This window comes from Ctenocephalides felis, unplaced genomic scaffold (genome assembly GCF_003426905.1).
Source record: "Ctenocephalides felis isolate EL2017-DRISC unplaced genomic scaffold, ASM342690v1 CF-g0.4_SCAFFOLD_01886, whole genome shotgun sequence".
NCBI lineage: Eukaryota > Metazoa > Arthropoda > Insecta > Siphonaptera > Pulicidae > Ctenocephalides > Ctenocephalides felis.
Window position 1 is genome coordinate 179,916,391 of NW_020538040.1, and position 16,295 is coordinate 179,932,685.

At 31.2% G+C, this 16,295-nt stretch overlaps 1 protein-coding gene across 1 annotated transcript in view; it reads left to right on the forward strand.

The window, feature by feature from the left end:
• The window catches only part of LOC113377593 (GATA-binding factor 2-like), a 315,883-nt gene that overhangs the window by 131,815 nt on the left and 167,773 nt on the right, over positions 1-16,295 (forward strand). The window lies entirely within an intron of this gene.

The window sequence follows — 16,295 nt, forward strand, 5'->3', positions numbered from 1 at the left end:
ATTTCAACTTTGCAATTCAGTTCATATAATTTTTATGAATATTAGACATTGTTAGTAACAATTTGTTACAATATTAATAATAATCTATTTGAAAACATTGAGTATTCCTCGAACATTTCATTACGGTACGGAAAGTTCCAGCAATTTGCCTTAAGGCGCGATGCCATACACCCCACTAGTTTTATTTATGTATTGTCCATGATAAGAACATGTATTAGCAATTTTTCCGGATTTCGAATTACATCTCAGAGAAAAACGGTTCTGAAAAATCGATAAACCGTAGTCTATGCTTAAGTTATCAACATTTGTGAAAATTCTTAATATTTATTTTTTTAATATACGGATATTCGTAGTCGAGTTTCAAAATGTTCCTAACAATTAGCGAACAATGTTTTGTTTACTCCTATTTTTTTGTTCTTGTTTATCCTAATCTTATTTCTATTTACTTGACTTTCACTTGTCTCGTTTTCCTCAAATCAAACATTTCGATCTACGCTGGTCCATTCGGTCCGCGCAGCAAGAACTACTTTCCGATCCCCTTGAAAATCGCGATGGCAACTGATATGGAACATATTTCACTCATATTTCGTCATCCCTTAAATTAAATTACGATTCCGATAACTGCATTGTCCGCTGCACAATTACACATGAGCGGTTCGCCCCACGGTGAAGCGGGTTTGTTATAGAACGGCGGCTTCGGGGTTTGAGAGGAACGACGTTTAAGCGAATAACTTATGGGGATGTTACATGGAGGGTTTCATTTCCTCGACCGACGGTTTAACTCATTACGAGTTAGCTACTGCTGACACCCAGCACCCTTCGACTTGACGGGTTTCCTTTCTCGGTCGAATCAGGAGCTTAAACTCGGCCGACTTACGAGGAACGCTTAAATTCTTCAGATTTTTAAATTTCAAGCTAAGATTTTTTTTATATAGAGTAGAGCGGGGTTTGAAGGTCCGCGAGTAAAAAGGTCCGCCACCGATGTCTCAAAAACCAGTGAAGTTACGAATGTTTCAACGACATGGCCACAATTTTACAAAACCTCTTGGTTGCACTTAAAAACTCATAATTTCCAAACAACGTGAGAATTTTTTTTTAATTTTTTTTAATAATATTAGAAACGCTTGTAGACCAAATTTGTCATCATCAGTGTAATTTGTAAATGATATTATATACTGTCTATTCATGTAACGTAATTGTGTATTCATTTGTTTTGTTACAATTGCATCAGGCTAAGCACGTGAAACTCGCTACACAAGTATTTCGATCGGCGGTATCCGTGAATGTTGTAAATATTTCATAAACGATCTTAAGAGCGATATTATTAATATTTTTTATAATATGTAGTTGCGTTTTCGCGGAACATGGCCATTAACCATTAACGGGTCCGATACGATCCGATACTTGTACCTCCACGCTGCGCCTTGTGTGTAATGACTCTAAGTTCGGTCTGTGGTTCTCTAAAGGCAATATTTTTATAAAATATTATATATATATAATATATATGAGCGTAAACTCGTGAAATCGTAATATCTACCAACGCCTGACGTCTTAAGAATTAAAATAATGACATCTTTTGCCTTCTACTTTAAAATAGTATCGTTAAAAATAATTCAAATGATATAGTTAGACCCTAAAAAAAATTAGTATTATACATTTTAAACTTTTTTTTGTTATACATAAAGATTTACTACTCTCCATATGATTACTCAGTAAATATAATGGCTTGTGCTAATTGATATAAGGGCTATGATTAATTGTGGTTGTTTATGGAAGCAACCTGTGTTACTTTCACTTTTCTATAGGAACTAGATTGTGTTGGATGCATATTACTCTATCTACTTAATTGTGGCTGGTATTTGCGTTTTAGTCTATACATTTTTAACTTACCGAAGGAAAAATTTGTTTCGGGTCCCTCGTGATTGTGAATTGTTTACCAACAAATTTGAAATTTGGAATTTATGTACATTTTTGTTTGTGAGTCGATTGTTGACTTTTCATAAACGTTTTCTCAAAAAATGTATCACATGTTTGATTTTTCAGTGATTTTTGGGCTATTTCTCTACCTTGGTGATATGTTGCGACAATTAAAATTAACGCACAATTTTTCACCAAACATCACGTGTATTTTTACTTTCGTATTTTTTTTCGATTTTTTTTCGAATTCACAAAAAACTCGTTGAATTTTTTATTTTATTTTTGAGAATTTAGGTAAAAAAAAAATACACGTAATATCTTACTAGACTCCCCCCCCCCACCAAGTGATTTTTTGTGATATTTTGTTAAACTGCCCTTCTCCTAAAAGCCTCACGTGATTCATGGATGCCTTGTTAGTTTTTTGAGACGATCGGCTGAGCCGTTTCTTTAGAATTAGCAGACACATGCAAAAATTTTCGTGCACGTTCTCGTAAAAAATCGACCGATTTTGAAAATTCTAAAACTATTAAATATGTAGGTCATTTAGAAATCATGCTAATTAGTTAAGCTAAGATCGGTCTAGTTATTTTTGCATAATTGATTGTAAAAAATGGTTAATAACAATAGCATTAATGCATATATATATATATATATATAATTATGCAACGACGTTTATATATGTTTACAAGAAAATTAAACAAACAAAACCTAATCAAGCCGATTTAGAATGAAGGTCATTATCATCATGCATTAGATAACCTTTAGAATATATGGATTTTAAAATTTTATATAATTTTGCGTATTAAAATGCAAATCTTTTCGATTTAAAATTCAAAACAGAAATGTGAATTAAAAAAAGTTGTTTTTTAAGGTAAGTAGTATTCTTCTATAATATTTCAATCGGTATCCTAGAGCAGACCCAGTTGAATATTATCTAATTTAATACTTGTTTTTCTCAAATTGCCTTTCTGAAATTTTCTTGAACGGCGAAACTGATTTTATCAAGTTGCAATTTGGAAGATGTTATATATGTATTCCTATAGCAAAAGTGGCTAAATTACAAAATTGTGGTGCAAAAGTCGGTTCAATTTAGATCTAAACTTTTACAATATATTTTGATATAAAATAGTGAACTACATGCATATCACAAAGAAGTTCATGTAAATTTGGAGCATAAGCAAATTTCAACAATAGAGGAATCTAAAAATAATTTTCATATAAATTGATGATATCAAAATGTATTTGCAGAAAGTGTATAGAACACAGTCTAATAAGTCTAAATGTGCATGTTTTTGAAATTATTTTGTGTGCTTTGGTCTCATTTTGTAAAAAGTTGTAATAAATTAAGGGATGGAAGCAACTTTTGTGTTTCTGGTGGATGAACATTAATGTTCAATATTATTTCCTGTGCAGGTTTAAGGATCTCAGCGTCTAACTAAATACATAGCGCGTCAGTTCGCGCATTCGGCGTGTCTTATCGCGCGATCTACCGCGGGGGAAATAACAAACGCGTCAAGGATATGCTAAGTGCCAGCGCGGCGCGGAGTCGATCCGAAAGCCGATTCAAAAATTACAACTTCAAGCCGAGCCGTCCACCCCGTCGCTCGGAGACTTCGGCACGCCCCGGCATCGCGTCACTTTGCTGCGTTTATGGTCGAGAAACGATCAAGAATTAAAAATAATCTAGCTGATAATAGACAGAGTGGAAGGAATCGCACTACTCAATTTTCTTTGAATTTATAAGAAATCATCATTAATGGTCAAATTCTCGGATGAGATAGAAATTTTATGGCAATACTATGTTACGGATCTATCTTCGTACGAGTTGGTAGTAACGAACTGTCAAAGGGTTGATAACACGAGTGCAAAGAATCGCACTTCTAAATTTTCTGTAAATCTCCATGATTTCATGATTAATTTTAGAACTAGTGGTGCATGAAATCATCGTGCATTGAAACAAAATGCTGGAAGCTTCAGTATTCTTATTTTTTAAACGATAAATTTATTTTAGAATTTTGAAAATTTTAAACAATCTAGGTACAGCACCCGAATCATAGAATTTCTTCTTGTTATTAACATCTCTATAAAATATCTAATAATTTGATGTTCATATTCTAATTATCATTTTTGAACGCCAAATGGCAGTTTTTTTAACTTCTTTCCCAAAAATTTAATCAATTCGTCATTCCAATCAATACAAGAGAAATGTTTTTTGAATCATTCAAATCGGACACTCCGATAACACGAGTGCAAAAAATCGCACTTCTAAATTTTATGTAAATCTTCATGATTTCATGATTAATTTTAGAACTAGTGTTGCAAGACATCATCGTGAATTGAAACAAAATACTTGAAGCTTCCGTATTCATGTTTTTTAAACGATAAATTTATTTTAGAATTTTGAAAATTTAAAAAAATTTAGGTACAGCACCTGAATCATAGAATTTCTTCTTGTTATTAACATCTCTTAAAATATCTAATAATTTGATGTTCATATGTCTAACGATCATTTTTTAACGCCAGTTTTTTTTAACTTTTTCCTTTCCAAGAATTTAATCAATTTGTCATTCCAATCAATACAAAAGAAATGTTTTTGAATCATTCAAATCGGACGCTCTGTTCTCTCAAAAACTGCAAATTCAACACTTTTGCTTTGTATCTCCAAAATGGCTTGATATTTCTTTTACCAAAACTAATTAGCACGTCCCCTGTCAATACGAATCGAATGTTTTTTGAATCATTTAAATCGATTGATCCGTGCCTCGAAAATCATAGACGAAACACATACATTCATTTTTTCTGATGTATGCCAAAATGTTCAGAAGCCTTTGAAACTTAAAAAATTTTATTTTATATTTTTTGCGATTACTGTAACTTTTACCCTACGAAAAGTTAATAATCCAAAATCGCATTATGATACGTCTTTGATAATTTTATTGACGTATCATCAAATCGTTCCTCAAGATATAAATTTTACAATAATATTTAACAATCAATCTGAAATAATGGAAATGCCAACAAAGAAAATGTTCTTATCCAATACTGAAACTCGAGTAAAAGTTTCCGTACACTCATTGCAACTGTCAGACATTGTCGTCGAAAGTTTGAACTCAATCTAAAATGCTGAGAAACTTTGATTGAAAGACTTTGTGTGGATTATTTGCTTTAGCACGAAAATTCATAACTTGATTAACTTATAATAATTGTTATAAGTTTGTAAGAGAAGCATTTTGGCTTATGTGTAAAATTATTTATTACTCTAAGGTTTGATTGAAGTCGAATTCTTGATAGTATAGTTAAAAGATAAAGAAGTCCACTACCATTATCTGAAAAATAAGTGAAGTATAGAATTTTTTAACGTTACTATTTTAAAGTAGAAGGCAAAAAATATATAACCAGCCATCACCTTCATCCTTGCGACATCGTTTTCAGGAGATAAAATGCTCTGTTCAATACTATTTTCTTTTGCTGTTAGTATTTTTGGTTTTGTAATTCAAGTTTAATTGTTCTATAAGAAGTATTGTTATTTTTAAATTGGATACAGCAGCTTTTTATATAACCTCTATATATAAATGAATAAATAAATAAATAAATAAATATAAGCTTGCAAGTGGAGTAAAGAGAACCGACTAAATTTGGAAAAGGTGCAAGCAATAACATCATAGTAATTAATAGAGAACAAGTCAAAAAAGCAATTTTAAAGAGAAATTTAAATTAAATCAATGGTTATTCCAAATTTGTTGATGAATGTTCCTAACAAAAGGCCAGATCAAGTTTATATACGGTGTGAATCTTTGTAAAAAAATGTGACCATGATATAGCTAAAATTAATATTGAGACATTTGAACTCTGCTGTTTTTTTACCTCATTTATGGGGCTAGAAGGGACGGATGACAAATGTTAGAAAAGAAGTAAAAAATATAATTTTATAATCAGAAGTTTACTGAAAATTTTACTAAACAAAGTTCGACATTTGTTTGTTTGATACGTGTCACGTGTTGTGATGTAGTTCATTCTGTTTAGACAGTATAAAAACTTAGTCAAATTGGGCCTTTGAACCTCGCCCTATCCTATAAGATTTTTCTTCACTTTCATGTTTTTTCTTAACCTGATGTCATTATGAATACAATAAATATTTGTAATGAATTGAATACTTACCGGATGCATTCATATTTCAAAAAGCTCCAATACTTTGTCGCCGATAATGTTTGCTAAGCTGAATGACGCGATATCCAGGCGATCAGTCAGCGAGTATGTCGCGCGACATCGAACAATGACGAAATCACGTAATGATATTCAAATCGAAAATGAAAACCGAACGTGATAATTTTAAAGCACCTCCCCATCTCGACATAAAAACATCACGACTTTAATATAATACAATAAATGCGAACAATAGCATGGGCGAGCGGAGAAGATCATGAAAATAAAAAACGCGCGGCACACAGATAAAAGATAAAATATTATATATATTAAAAATTAATTCCCGTTACGGACCGAGACGTAGAAGAAAAGTTTTTCCTTAAATCCATACTAATTATTTCAGAGCACGTGTCAGCCATTTTTGTTTTATTAAAAAAGTCGTTAAGACAGTCTTTACCGCCCCGTCTCGCTCGGACGCGGGCGTCTTCCGCGCCCGTGTAAATACTGTCTCCCGCCGCAAAATTCAAATATTTATGGAATAAAAGTTTGAAATTTGAATTCAGAACACAAAAGTCCCATAATAAATCGCCGGAGGGGTTTCGCGCGATAAGAGTGAAATATCGTCGGATTTTCTGTGCTGCCCCCGAGCTCGCGGTGGTTGCTCGGAGACTTTATTAGAGTGCACATCGGCCGCTTGGGAAACGAACGCTCTACTCTATACTACGACGCGATTTACTTTATTCGTAACGCGCGCTCATTGCCATTGCCGCACACGACAATTGCTTGTTTTGCTGCGCGACGCAATATCACTATCTAATGAATAAAAACACTGTTTTTCTAGCTTTGAAGCGACACGAACACGAAACGACTCGGCTGGTTATTTCACAGGTAAACATCGTTATTAGCAATTATCTAGTCTGGCTGACCAGAGAAAATGTAACTACATTCAAAGCGAAAATATCGCGCTATAAAAATATTAAGAATATTAGAAAAATAGAACCTAAACTGGGATGATATTTAACTTCCTATGGGTTAAGTTACAATAGTCGCAAAAAATTCAAGATGTTTCCGCACATTTTGGCAAACCTTGTATTTAGAAATGGATGTATTATTTTGTCGACGATTTAGAGAACAAGAATTAACTTATTTAAATGATTTAAAAAACATTCGATTCCCATTGATTGAGAAACGTGCTGATTAGTTTTTGGCAGAGGCAGGTCCAACCGTTTTGACTATACGGGACAAAAAGTGCAAAAAATGGAAATTCAATTTACGAGAGGACGGAGCGTTCAATTTGTATGATGCAAATAACATTTCACTTGTATTGACTGAATGAAGAATTGATTATATTTTCAGAACGCAGGTCCTGCAGTTTAGGAGATCCAATAACAAAATTTTCAGATATGGGAACTTAAAGCATTTTATCAAATATTTACTTGCGGATACATACCATATCCCGCAAAACACTTTTCATATAATGCGACTATAATAAAGAGAAAGCAGTCAAGTACTGATTTTGAAACAAAGCTGAATTATAAGAAAATGTTCTAAAATGATTTAGAAAACATTTGACTTGTCTTGACGGAACAAAGAACTGATTGATAGAGAATGCTGATTTATTTTTCGAGGTCCAATAGAAAGTGTTGAAAAAATGCCATTTGGCGGTCAAAAGGAATCATTATACGTATGCACTTTAAATTATCAGATATTTTAATGACACGTGCAAATTTGGTTTATATTTCTATGGGTTTTGTATCAAGTTTCATAATGTTTCGATATTTCGTCTCTAAAGCATCTACGGAGCGCTACCGCTTCGAAAAAATCTCAAAATTTTCTAAATGATTAAAAAAAATTCAAAATTATCAAAAAATGTTAGTAAAAAAAAAATTTATACAAAATCTTTTTTTTTTAAATTTTTTAAAAAACCTTAAAGTTTATAAAAATTTTAAATTACAGTACGGAAAATTCCATCGATGGCCCAAAGCCACGACGTCATGTTCCATAAACTTATGAATAAGGCTGATGAAGACAAGAAATCATGGACAAAATAAACAAGCATAGTTATTATAGCATTATTGGCACTTATTCTAAGTCTGGTTGTCCAGAGAAAATATAACAACATTCAAAGTCATCATCATGTTGTTAACATTGGAAACTCTACACAACTTCAATTTTAAAAAATAGATTCTAAATTGGGGTTATATTTATAAATAAACTCCCCGATGAAGATAAGATAAGATAAACAAAATACACAAAATATTTAGTCATTTCTTACACAAAAACCATTTTCAAACCCATTGATCTTATATACTACCTAATGCCACCATCGAAGATCATGTCAAAAATCAATCATTTTCAAAAGGAATAAATCAGCATTTTTTGGTAGGACACCTGTGTAATCCATGTTTTCCTTAGGGACAATTCGACAATAAAGTAAAATTTGTATGTAAAATCTTGAATTCGTCTCCAAAATTCGATACACTTAAATTATTTGTCGCGTCATACGATGACACATGAGTAAGCGCATATACAATACAATACCGCGACTCAGACGAGCACTTGCACAAGCATATAGGAATCTTATCGTTTTTGACACAAGAACAATTCCATCGAGAATAATTCCCGGAAAATATCCCGGAGCTTCTGACCGGGGGATACGTGAGAGTATTCTGACGCACTGGGACTCGAGATCGAGCATTACGTAATTCTAAGTTTTTCTTAAATAATTTCCTAAGAATAAAAAAGCACAATTATGAAATTATAATAAAAACGATACTGGTGGTGCATGGCATTATGTAAATTGCTGAAACTTTCCGTACTGCAATGTTTTTTTCGAAAATTTTGAAAAAATTAGATTTATTGGAGAATTTTTGAAAATCCTTTAAAATTTTTGGAATGATTGATATTTTTGATAAATTTGAGAATTTTAAAATTTGTTTAAAATATCATTTGAAATTTTTAAAATAATCGACTTTTTGGAAAAAATTGAATTTTTTTTTAAAATTTCGAAAATTTTCAAATTCTGTGGAATTTTTAAAACCCATTCAAGTCGGTTGATTCATACTGTCGAAAATGTCGAGGTCATTGTTCAAACTATTTAAGTGAACAACAAACATTATTTCGTACAGAACCCATAGAAATAGCAACAAATATTATACTTATTATAAAAATCTCTATCAAATATCTGATAATTTGACATTTATACGTCTAAAGATCACTTTTGACCGCCCAATGTCATTTTTTCAACTTCTCTTTCTGGATCTTCAAAACCGCTGGACCTGCCTTGCCCAAAAATATAGTTAATTTGACGGTTTCACTCCGTCAAACAAGCAAAGTAGTTTTTGAATCAATCGGACGCTCCTTCCTCTTAAAAACCGTTTTTTGCACTCTTTGCCCCGTATATTCGGAACGGCTGGACCTGCCTTTGCCAAAAACTAATCAGTACGTTTGCCGGTTAATACAAATCGAATGTTTTTTGAATCATTTAAATTGGTTGATCCGTGCTCTTGAAATTATCGACGAAAAATTGTATCCGCATATAAATACACACACGCACATACACATACACACATCAATTTTTTGTAATGTATGCCAAAATGTTGAGACCTTTAAAATGTAGAGATGAGTAAAAATTTTTATTTTCGATTATTTTGCGATTACTATAACTTACTATACTGAAAGATAATAATTTTTGGAACATCTGCATTTTGTTTGGTTAGATAAGAAGAATATTAAATAAAACAAAGTTGGTTCTGAGCACATGGCAATTTTTTATATAAAAACATCGTACTGAAATAATTTATAATATTTAATACTTGTAAAAATGTTTTTAATTGATTTTAATATAGAATAGTGTCGTACTAAGAATTGACTAAAATATAATATAAAATAAATTTTATATTTTATTATACTTTCAACTCTGTGCGATGTAACGATATTGATATCTAATAAGATACAATTACAAATTATCGAACAAATCAATCAAAAGTTCATATAGTTTCAGGCTGCAAATAATATAATTAAATTACTCGTCCTTATCACAATGTTATCTTCATATATTATTGAAAAAAATACGTATCCAAATATAGTCGACTATCTAATTAATTTCCGATAATCTGTTCTAGTCGCAGATAAGACTGATCGCTCAATTTGACACTATATCGGATAGAGATAAATCATATTGCCTAAAATGAGTCTATAACAATCGCGTATATATTTATTCATGGTGGCCGGTTTGATATATGGCAGAACCCTTTTCAGAACTGATACATATCACTTATTTTGGTACGGATAGAAAAAAAATATTCGTCAGATATGAGAACATAAAGAATTCTATCAAATATTTACTTGCGGATACATATCATATCAAGCAAAACACATTTCGTATAGTGCGATAATAATAAAGGGAAAGGGAAGTTAAGTACTGATTTTAAAATATAGATGAATATTATGAGGGTGTTCTTAAATATTACTTGATTACGTGCTAATTGATTTGATCCATCTGTCTATATTGTTACGCAGATTTTTTTAATATTCGGATAAGGTTTGAAAATTTTATTTATGTTTTTTTGTGAAAAACTTTGGTTAGAGTGCGGACTATCTTAAAGTTAATATTAAGAACTAAAACTTTCAGAGAATTGTTTTTTATCAATTTGTAAGCATTTGAGCCCATGGGAGGAATGAAATTCGAAAATATCCATATTAGGGACCACCCTATATATATATATATATATATATATATATATATATAGTAGCGCCATAAATTAAATATTTTTTTAAGTACATTTAAATTCAAGTCACATTAAAGAGATTTATGTTTCATGACTATGTTTTAGTGTTGAAAATTCGGTATAGCTAACTATGAATGTAGTTAGCTGACCAAGTTCGTGATTTTATGGCATTTATTAAACAACGGCTCGTATGATACATAGTTGTGAATAATACATTATAACAACTTAGGCGTTATAGTCGTAGCCGCGTGCTCTCTATATCGATCGCTTTCACAAAGCAGGCCGTTCAGTTATCTGACCAAACTGTCAAACGATCAGATTCAAGTTCTAGTATGTAAAAAATCGTAAATGAAAATTTTTATATATCTTTACGTTTCAAAGGGTTCTGAACATTTTGGCAAACCCTAGAAAAAATGAATGTATGTGTATGTGTGCGTGTGCGGATACAAATTTTCTTCAGCGATTCCGGTAATACGGATCTACCGATTTGAATGATTCAAAAAACATTTCTATTATTACGATTGCTTTGAAAAAAAAGTTCAAAATATTCAAAAAAAATCAAAATATTAAAAAAAATCAAAATTATCAAGTCATTTTTTTTTCAAAATTTTCAAAAATTTCTATTTATTCAAAAATATCATTTGTTCAACGTGTTCACTAAATTCGAAAACTTTTTTAAAAAAATTAATTTTTGGTACGGGAAGTTCCAGCAATTTGCCTTAAGGCACGATGCCATGCACCACTACTTACATTATTCATTATACGTACTATAAACTTAAGCAATCTCAAGTATATTTGTTGACAAAGCCATCACAACTAAATGGGTGGGTATTGTATGGCAATGTTTGTATTTCTTATTTTATTTAGCTTTTGAATTATATTTATATTTGCATTAATATATTTTGTTTTTTAACAAATTGCATTGCTTTTGCACATTCACGTACAGCATGATTTAATGATTTAGTTAAGCAGATAGTATCAAGAAACATGAGTTATAAATTATATTAGATAGAGAAAATTGTAAATCATATAACTTTGTTCTTAATATATGCCCGCATAAATTAATGTAACTTTTGTATTAGCAGTATATGCATGCGTTTATAATAGTGCATTATAGTATTTATAGTATGATAGATTTGGATCCATTTTTATCTACGTAATTTTGAGAGTAATAGTAATGGTGAAGTATAGGGTAGGGCGGGGCACAAAGATCCAATTCGACTTTTAGTAATTATACTGTTTAAACCAAATGAACTAAATCACAACAAATATCCAACAAACAAGTATCGAACCATGTTTAATAACATTCCGAATTAATTCCTGATTATAAAAATGTTTTCCTAAAATTTATTACCGGTCCTGTTTTACCCCAGAGGCTGGGTAGCTCATTACACATTTTTGACCTCTACTTTAAAATAGTATGGTTCAAAAATTCGACAATTTATTTGTTTTTGTTACAATGGTGGTGTACTTTTTTACCCACGGACCTTTATGCCCCGGACAATCTATCCTATGTGATAAAAATAAATGATAAATTATAATAATTATAATTATAATAATTAATTAGAGAATTATTTATAAACCAAACGCGATAAAGACGTACAAAGAATGGGAGTCGATTACTTATAAAGGTATGTTAAAAGATGTGAAGGTGTAAGAAGCAAGAAATAAAAACATGAATCGCGACACAAACAGCGAGTATCACGATTTGATTAGTGTAATTACAAGACAGATCCGTACAAACGCGATCATGGTCCATGCATTGCGCCCGGTATTGCAGTAGTGTGGAGGCAGTAACAATCGTTAGCGATGCTGTGGGCGTCTACCTAGGCGTGGTCGTCCGCCATTTTATAAAAAGGCTGTGTTTTGTTTAAGCTTATCTGATGCGATTGGACGAGTATAATGTACGGCGACCGCACTAAAATGCGGCAATAGATACGCCGCGTATTCGTACGCAAAACTCGCGAGCGGCGGCCGGTACGACGGTACGGCGGTACGCTTTTTCTGCGGTGCAAAGCCATCGAACAATCCGTTTTACAGGTACGTCATAAGGCGCAACTTGAGGAAGTCGGCTGTATGATGTACGGCGCGTCGTGACGACCCTAGGCGCTTCTACAAACCGACCCGTACGATCCGAATCGCAAGACGAGAATGCGAAATGTCCCCTCCGCGTCGCTCATAGACTGCCTGTTCTCGGGAACAAGACGCGCTATTCTGCGGTCTGTGCGTCGCGCGTTTAGTGATCCTACAACGTACGACACAAAAACCCACGGTTAGACCCCAGGAGCACCGCCCATACGCTCGACGGTTAGACTCCGCCCAATTTCGCCGGAGCTTTCGCAAGTCGTCCAATAGCGCGGAGTGCGCGAGCCGAGCGACGAGCCGAACGCGTAGCCGAACCTGCCCGAGCGCGTCCACGAGCTACGCGACCTGAGCTTTCGTCCGGAGAACTTAGCGCGCCGAGTTTCAGTTACGGGCTATCGCCTATCCGCGCAGTATCGTAGTGTCGCTGCGCGCAACGCAGACGCATCCCATCGCTAATTTAACCGATTGCGTTTTCGTTATCGCCATTGTCGTAAACGTGACCGCGCGAGTGACCGGTGATTTTTTATTAAGTTACGTGTTATCATTGGTTTTATTTGTTATTGTGTGTTTAACATTTGTGATCTCGGCAACTATTTGCCGTTTGGTGTGTGCACATTTTGAACACAAAGTGTCATCAGGATTTTTAACGTGTGATGTGTTGTGCTTTTAAAAGAGATTTGCGCAACAAGGTGGGTTTTGTTTTATGACACGTGCGGTGTATTTATGTTAGTGTTTTTTAATTATACGTGTGCGCTTCGGAGTTCGCTGTTCTTTGTAAAAATAATGCAACAAATGGCACAAGAAAGCGACCCGAACTTCATCATGTCTGGATTTTATTTCATACATAACGTTTGTGAATTTGAAAAAAATTTATACAATTTGTTACTTAGAAAATATTAATACCAACCAAACAAACTAAAACTTTTAATTTTCTAGTATTCGCAACTTTTAACCCTTAACGTTTGAGCATCGTCTTACTCGCATCATTGTAAATATTTTAAAATAATCGCGAACACGCGGCATGACGTGACAAGAAGAATTTTGGGCTTTATATAATTTTTAATGTAGTTAGAAAATAAATTTTAATATTGCTCAATAAGCAATATTAGACGGACTCCAATCTACTCAAATCTAATAGTGATATTAATTATCCAACTTCTCTAGCTTTAAAAATGAAGCACTTAATTACTTAAAAATTCTTCGACCGTTAAAGGTTTAATGTTATTAAATAAATTTTACCTATTTAAAAATGCTCTACCAAAACAAAATTCCAAATTTCGTTTCTGATAATCAGCACGAAATCATAGAGTAAAAATAAAATACTTGAAATTTGGATACGAGGTGCGACTTATTCTCTTATCGTCGTGTTTGCTGTCCAAAACGTTATTAAAGATTTACAATTGAGATATCAAATATTTCAATTTTTGTCAATCGATAAGATTAATAATTTAATGTTTGACGTGAACACTTTTTTATATGTTCATAATTTATAATTACACAAGTGTTGGTAATGTTATCGCGATTTATAAAGAACAAAATTTAAAATGACAAGATTAGATTAGGAATGATGATTTCAGATTTTTTTATCTTTATTTGATTTGAGAAATAAGTTTTTTCTAATAATATAGTAGTAAAAATCATTAACATCGTTAAAAAAAATTTAATTACTAATATTCATGAAATTACTAATATTTGTGGTATTATATTACACCAAAATCATACATGAAACTAGTTACTAAATTTGCAATAACATCCCATACAATAACAAAATTTTTCTCTATAAAGCTTTTTAGTCTAATGAGCTTTAGGATTTCGGAGATGTAATCTTTAATAATTTTTAATAATTCTTGCCGATATATAAAATTTTATCAAACAATAGATTTAAACTTACATTTTAATATAACTTGAGTTTGTATAAATTAAATTTTTCTAGTTCAAAAGTCACTAAATTTATACGAAACAAAAAATATTGTTCAAATTAAGTTCACTAAATTTATTCATGATAATTGCTTAACTTTTATACTTTATTTGTTCTATATACTATTTTTATTTATTATATTTTAAAACAAATGAATAAAAATAAATTAAATAAAAGTAAATTCACTAATATCTAAAAACAAATAATATTTTATTGTTTTTTCACTTTTGATATAAATGATCATTTTAGATTTCTGATATAAATACAAAATACTTATTGAATTATTTTTTTTAATATCATAAATAAAAATTTAATATAAAAATAAAACATTCAATATATAAATAAAAATATAAATTAAATAAGTTGATACATTTTTTGGTTGTATTTTTCATTATTTTCACTATAAATCTCATTTTGTAAAGTATGTAAAATTCATGTAGTATAAATAAAAAATAACTTGAAATGCGTTATATTAAAAAATATTTTTAATTACATAAAATATTTATATATGAATTATTAAATATTTGTACTTGATTGGAAAAAGCTAATCGTTATTTTATTCATTATTAATTAATTCCTTATTTGTATTTACATAATCATCACACAGGTCATGTTGTGTAATTATTGATAATGTTAATCCGAGTTCAGTAGTAGATTTCATTATCAATTATATTTATAGACTCAAAATTGACAGCAGGAATTAAGCGGATATTTTCTAGATAATGCTTTCTAAACATTGAAATACCTAAAAAAATATATTGAAAAGTAGTTTGTTGTAGTTTATGAAATATTGTAGTTTTATAATTATAAAAATGTCTTCCGCAAAATTTTGAATTAAACATGATTATATTATATTATATATATAATTAAATTATATATTTTAAAAGAAAGTGTACTTGAATTTGAAAATACCCTATTTTTTCATTAGATGGATTAATCCAATATTTAGTTAAATAATAATTTATTAATCTTCAAATAAATAAAAACTGCTTAAGCAATGCTAGTTTAAAAAATTATGTTTGATTTGTAGGTATATATTGTGAGAAAACTACTAAGGTCACCCGAATCATATTTAAATGAATTAACCAAACGATTTAGAGTAAAAAGTTTAAAAAATGTGTTTTTTCTTTGGAGATAAACTCTCCAAAGCCATGAAATCTAAACATAATTTAAAAGGATAATATTTATACTGATTGACTTTATAAATTTATACCATACATCATTCAATAAGTCCGTATGACCATTTATATTTGATAGTTGTAGTTGAATTTCGAATTTTAGTAATTCCATACTAAAGTATACTAAATATAAAAATACTATAGTCATCATTTCGATTGGTTATATGAATATGTTCATACATCATTCAATAAGTCCGTAGGATTATTTAATTTAAATAATTGTACTTGAAAGCGAATTTTAGTAATTCCATACTAAAGTAATACATTATAAAAAATACTAACATCAACATTTCGATGATTGTATAAATATATCATACATCACTC